Source organism: Protopterus annectens, chromosome 9.part0 (assembly GCF_019279795.1).
Source record: "Protopterus annectens isolate FY-2018-M chromosome 9.part0, PAN1.0, whole genome shotgun sequence".
Lineage (NCBI taxonomy): Eukaryota > Metazoa > Chordata > Ceratodontiformes > Protopteridae > Protopterus > Protopterus annectens.
The window spans coordinates 605,142,286-605,148,983 of record NC_056743.1 but is presented as its reverse complement, the minus strand read 5'-3'; the positions used below and the strand labels follow the sequence as shown (position 1 = coordinate 605,148,983).

The 6,698-nt window shown below is 40.8% G+C and overlaps 1 long non-coding RNA gene across 1 annotated transcript in view; it reads right to left on the bottom strand.

Annotated features, from left to right (window-relative positions):
* Positions 1-369: 369 nt before the first annotated feature.
* LOC122811363 overlaps positions 370-6,698 on the bottom strand; it is a 71,531-nt gene continuing 65,202 nt past the window's right edge. The window contains exon 2 of the long non-coding RNA XR_006366242.1: positions 370-1,419. This is a non-coding gene — a long non-coding RNA (uncharacterized LOC122811363). The remainder of the gene's footprint in view (positions 1,420-6,698) is intronic.

Here is a 6,698-nt window from a genome sequence, read left to right as displayed (position 1 = left end):
CACTTGTCCAGTCCGACTATCCTGGAAAACAAATGTTAAATAAATAAATAATAAATGTCTGTAAAGATGATGACTATCTGTATGTTGAGTATATGTCTGTAATGGTTCACTTCCCATATAGAGTTTACAGTCTTTCCCTAAACAGATTTCAGCATCTAAAATCTGAATTTCTTCCAATGATATATTAACTGTAAAAAAAAAAAAAAAAAAAAAAAAAAATCAGTTATTCACCAAACATTTGTTAAAGAAATTTAGTTAAAAATCAGGCTTTCAAAACTGGTTAATGAATATGACATATTTGTGCATGAATTAATTGTCTGGATGGAAATAAGTATGCACGTCATTTAACAAATCACACCACACACTTGATTGGAACTAATGGCCACAGCCATGTATTTATTATGCCAGTCAGATCAAATTATGTATTAAATCAGTACCAGATCAGAAGTAAATGCCAATCAGACCAATCAATGCCAACCAAGAATATTCAGATGTAGGAAAAGGGCACAACTTGGAAATAAGTCATATCAACCAGGCCATAACATACCACCACAGTCCCTGTAAATGCTCTGCCAACACCAATGGCTGAATGGATTTACAACCAAACACCAACAGTCCCCTGTCACCATTTAGCCAGATACCAGTGGTTGGAGGGGATCTGCCACTTGTGAGACCCAGTGCTGTGGACCACAGCCTGCCTGGTACACCAGGGGGAAGCCCACCCAGAGAAGGGCCAAGCTGTCCAAGTTTGCATCCCTTCGCAGGCCAAGCATACTTTTTTGCAATATTAGTCTTCCAGGCCTGCTCTTCTGTCACAGGAAGATGGCTTGTCCTACATGCCATCTCCACCCAACACATTTGCCAACTTTGTGATTCCTTTTAGATTTCCTATAAATAACTTCATCCTTGATGTGACAACTGAACTCCATCATTTCTGTACAGTTATGGTGAACTGATATTAATTAGTTTGATGCAGTACCCAAACCGCTAGTGTGCATACCTGTTAGTTAATAAATTTAATTCCTTAGCCCTTTCCACTGCTTTGACATTATTTGCTCCTTGACAGACTGGTCCTGGAATTATATCCAACCACACAAGTTTAATACTTGGCCACATCTGCCTTAATCTTTGAAAGATGCTATTTTTTTGAAGTACAATAACAATGGACAACTTGTAACACCATTCCCCCCTACATGTAATACAATTACATTTGGCTCAGGTAATGACTCTGAATACTCTGTTAAAGATGCCATCAGGTGCCTTCACTGCATTCTTTCCTTTGCAGGCAGTGAATCAGCATTTCTTCGTCTTCTTCTTCTTCTTTGAAACCCAGGTTCCATCCTGATTCACTCAATTCTTTGGCTGTATGGTACATGGAAGAATGCCCTAGAATCCACACCTCTGTTGGCTGTGTTATAACTGCAAAAGAGAATGCTGATTAGTCATCATGATCTGACATGTCTTCTGCACTCTTGCAATCTCCAACCTAAGCACATTACCTAAATTTCTGAAGCCCCTTTGCGTGGGCATGTCATGCAGTTCCTACTCTAAAGGAATGAGCTGTTAACTTGTAAATGTCAAGACCCAGTCTTGCTATGGCTTTTTTTCAGGACTGCCCTGAATTGATAACTAGATAAGGGACCATGATCTCTGTGACACAAAAACTGTGCATTGCCAATTGGATGCATCACCCGGTATTTCTTAAAACATCTAACTATATCCCACCTTGTATCCTTTTGGGGCTCGAGCTTCTGCCAAATTCCTTTTCCAGCTGGTTCATTTTACTCTTCCTCATATGGACCTACACCCTGTTAGCCTCTAGCTTACTATTGCTGAGCTCTTGAACCATGGAGTGTTATCATTCTCACTGTGCTGCACTATCTCAGATATCCGGAGCACTCCAGAAAATGCTATTAAGTATGCTGTTCGAAAAAGCCTTTCTCAGAACTTCCCATAGCCATGCAAAAATACTCAGCTTGATGGGCTGACTCACATCTGCTCTTCTGACCTTCTGTTCTTGCCCAACCTTGGAGCATGTTTCTAACTGCAAATGCTTGCATGGTGTCCTGGCACCCTCACACCCTTTGGTACTAACTATCTAAAGCCAAGTGAGCACCAGCACTGCACCTAGATATACCCAACTTTTATTTTTTAAGTAAAAATGTAACTTAATACCTGCGGTATAGGTACTGACCATTTTACTTTCCACACTGCATCAACCCTTGTTTTTATAAAATGGACAATACATTTCTTATACCACATTCATGTACTTAGATGGAGTGCTTTCTCTATCGTGCTCCAGATCCATTTTTCATCAGGTCCCACAGGTGTTGAGGAATCCTGTAAGGCTTTGGGTTTGCTGCTGGTATCACTTGTTTGAACCTGTTCTCACTGAAAATGAGAAAGTGGGTCAGCGATAGCATTCTCTCTCACTTGAATATGCTGTGCTCTGAATTTTATGTTGTGCTGTCTGCATTTGAGTACAAATTAACTTCCCCCACTGGTTCTATTTTCAATTAACCCTTACTCTCAACTTTTTACTCTATAACCCCTCTCTTTATCTCCAGCTAACACTCCAACTCCAATTCTTTATCCCTTCCTCCTTCCTATTCTACCCCCTATATATTTTAATTTTGCATTGTACTTTTGAAACATTTTTACTGCAACAATTATGTCAGCCTCCATGTAAATGCAGTTTCCTGTATTCATGTATTAGATTTTGCCTCTATGTATATATACAGTTTCCTATATTTGTGTAATTTATATGTTAATGCCATGTGTAGAATTTTGTGTAACTGTTAATCAGTGGCAGCTGGTGACTTCAAATCAAAGAGGGGGCTGCAGGAGACAGCTGAATGGGTGGGGCCAGCGTGAAGGGGTATGGCCAACTAGAAAGGGGTGAAGCTATACTCAAAACCAAAAAAACTGGGATTTTAATTAAATATGCTGTCCTGGGTGCCAAACCATCATTATGAGAGTCCAATCAAGACAAAATGAAGTGTAGAAGAAAAAAATATTTCAGTGCATGGGCTACATGACAGCTTACTTAATATCTAGTTGGAAACAAAAATGTTATGAGGCATGAAAAAATAAATTACTTTTTAAATACTTTACTGGAATGCCAGTCAAAATCAAGTATAAAAAAACAAGGAGCACTCAACTTAAACCACTTCTCTTTGCACTGTAGTTCTACTTATAATTTATATTCAGCTTTATAAAAGTATCAAGTAACATGCTGAAAGTAGCAATTTCTGTGATACCCCCACTTATAAAAATGTTTCTTATCCAAAAAAGACCTGCTGCCTAACAACTATCTACTTGTTTCATGGGGAAAAGTTGATCAAAGTAAAAAATGAACAGCAAACAAGAAATAAGCTCCAGATAAATTGCTTAAAGGATTACTGCACAGGTTATGGACCACACATGATGGATTGACATTATGTTTAGTTTACGGGTAAAGCCTGCAAAGATGATTGCAAGTCTCCAACAAATGTAATGAGCTTCTAAAAATACTGTAATCCTGTCCCTTATTACAAAAACTGTCATATGCCTTTCAATATCTAAAGCGTATACGTTATCTAGTTATGTAAATGTTCTCTGCATGGCAACAACAAAAAGACTTTCAATGTTAGTAATTCTTTAACAGTATGCTTATTAAAGCTTACTTGCATCTTACAATCTCAGGCAAGCTTGCCTGATGGTCATTAAAGCATTGCTACTTAAACACAGAGCAACAGGCACTGAAACAACATGCATTTTCTGAATAATAAGAAGCATAAATCAACAGTATAAAAATATGACAGAAAACCAGAACATTCTGAAAAATCAAGGACAGATGGAAAGCCACTGTAGTACTTGTGTCTGCCTTGGATGGGGGGATACTTTGCACACTTACACTGCATAACTGCTACTTGCCTTGCTTGGATACATCCAGAGTCACTACATGGAGGAGTGGGGTGGAACAACTATGTCACAATTTGAAATGTCTCTGGCTGGCAGTGATGGCCCTGACACATTTGTCATACCTCTCAACCTCAGAGCAGGAAATCTAGACAAAGCCATAGATAGAAATGGGACTAAGGCCCAAAACTAAGGACAATTTTTAAATATTGCTCTTACAAACTTAGAAAGATGATAGAATAGTAGGTCTTGCATTAGTATGAATTTTCTGAAGGGTATGAAATCTGAAACTCAAATGCCTGTCATTATTTTCTAACTTCAGTCTTTAATGATTTGCCACTAATGTGCCAGAAGACCACAATTTTATGAAAAACGGACCAAAAATGTGATGCAAAAATATAAAATAGCCACGCAATACAGCTGGGAACCTGTATTAGTACTGTTAAGTTGAGCAGCTGACAAAATAAGAGAATCTACATGCGTTTCTGAAATAAAAGTAATCTATAACGCTGATCGTTACAATTATTTATTAATTGTAAACCCGCCACGTTTTCTTCCAAAATTGCCATTTTGCAGAGGGATTATTAGGGGGAGAGCAACATTTTGAGCCAAAATCAGGGACAGTTAAGAGGTTTGGATATACCTAATTCTATAAAGCAATTTATCTGCGCGTGCCACTCAACCTCTTAGGTTCATAGGTTCATAGATTCATACTAGGCTATCTGCCCTAGGGCATTTATAAGCCTAGCCAGAGTGTGTTTGGCTTTCGCCACCCATTTTAAATTAATTTTGCTATGCCCTTTTTCGAGGTTAGTATACTGTGCCTCTGTGACACAGAAGTGATACCCGGGGTAAACCTACGATCTCCCATCCACTCATCAAGATTCCTCTTGAAGAGAGTCAATGAAGGACTCTGCCTAACCTGGACTGGGATTTTATTCTGGAGTGAAGGGAGCCTCTGGGTTATGAATCTGTCCCTCCAGCATGTCCTATTTATTTCAGTGCTGAGGTTCAAGTCTCTCGAGTGCGTAGCTCGATGGGATTTGGATTTTCTGAGGTGCAGCATGTCCATTAATTCTGGGTTGGACATGGCTTTTTACATCAGGCACAGATTGCCTCTGAGCAGGCGGTATGCCACTGAGTAGAGCTGGAGTTTCTTTAACCGGGCAGCATATGGCATCTGTTTGAGCCCTATGATCCTCTTGGCAAGGTACTTTTGGGGTCTTTCCAGTTGCTGCAGGTGTCTGGTAAGGTACATCCCGAAAGGGGCATTGTACTCAATTATGGGCCTGATGAGGGATGAGTAAAGAGGCACGATGACCTCCCCTGATCTAGATGTGAATCCCTTCATGATTAGGTGGGCTATATAAAATGTTTTTCTAACTACTTTGGCCATGTGGTTGTCAAATGAGAGATTGCTATCAACTTGGGTCCCCAGGTCCCTAATTACTTCTTCTGTACTTAATGGATTACCACCTATGTGGTAATTTGTGGGCACTTTGTTTTTGCCAAAGGGGATGACTATACACTTTTTGGCATTTAGCTTGAGGCCATGGCTCTGGCACCAGTTTTCTGTTTCTATGAGGCCCTTTTGGAGGATGCTTGTGTCGGCTGGAGAGTCGATTATGGCGCCCAGTTTGCAATCATCTGCAAACTTAGTCAGCCACAGTCCTTCCATGTTGGCCTGTACCTCCGAGAAATATATACTGAACAAGAGAGGTCCCAGGACTGAGCCTTGTGGGACGCCACTTGTAACTGGTTTGGAGTCTGACATGGCTCCAGCAATTCTAACCATGTGGGTTCTGTCCTTGAGCCAGTTTGCAACCCATCTAGTGACATAGGGGTTTATATTTAAGCTGGTGAGCTTATCTATAATGCCCGAGTGGGGTATTGTATCGAAGGCTTTTGCGAGGTCCAGGTAGGCTGTGTGGACCACCTTCCCCTCGTCAATGGTCTTGGTGACTGTTTCAAAGAAATCAACCAGGTTTAAGAGGCAGGATCTGCCCTTAACAAAGCCGAACTGGGTAGGATCCAGTGTCTGTAGGTCCCCAATATCTTTATTTATGAGGTCCATGATGACCCTTTCCATAGCTTTGCAGACCAAGCTAGTCAGGCTTATGGGGCGATAGTTTCCAGGATCCATTGAGGCACCAGCTTTGTGGAGAGGGACCACTGTTGCTGTACTCCACTCTTTGGGTACATATCCTGTAGTAAGGTTGAGATTGAACAATAGTTTTATGTTTGGGTTTAGCTCTTCTTGGAGTTCATGTAGGACGCAGCCCAGGACACCGTCTGGTCCCATTGATGCTGTGTTTTTTGCTTTGGAGAGGGCAGCTCTTACCTGAGCATCTGAGATGTCAGGGGGGCAGCACTCTGCTGGGATAAATATTTGCCCTTTTGGTGGGGAGGGGGGGAGAAGTTTGCGCTGAACCTGTCAGCTAGGATGTTGGCAATGTCTGTGGGTTCGGTGTATTTTTTGTCATTTTGGACTAATTCTGAGCATATCTGGGAATTCCCACCCAGGTTCCTAACATAACTAAAGAAAGCCTTGTGATTATCCTTAGTGTCCTGTGCAATTTATCTCTCGAAGCTGGCCTTAGACGATTTTATGAGTGCCCATAGTTTTTTGCTAATACTGATCAGAGATGCCTTCCCTTTTTGGGATTTTGCTCTATCATGTAGTAGCTTCCTCCTTCTATTGTATAGTTTGTTTATGGCTGGGGTCCACCAGACAGGACGTCTGCCTTTGGAGGATTGGGTCTTGATTTTATTTAGGATTGCATGATCCATGCATTCCT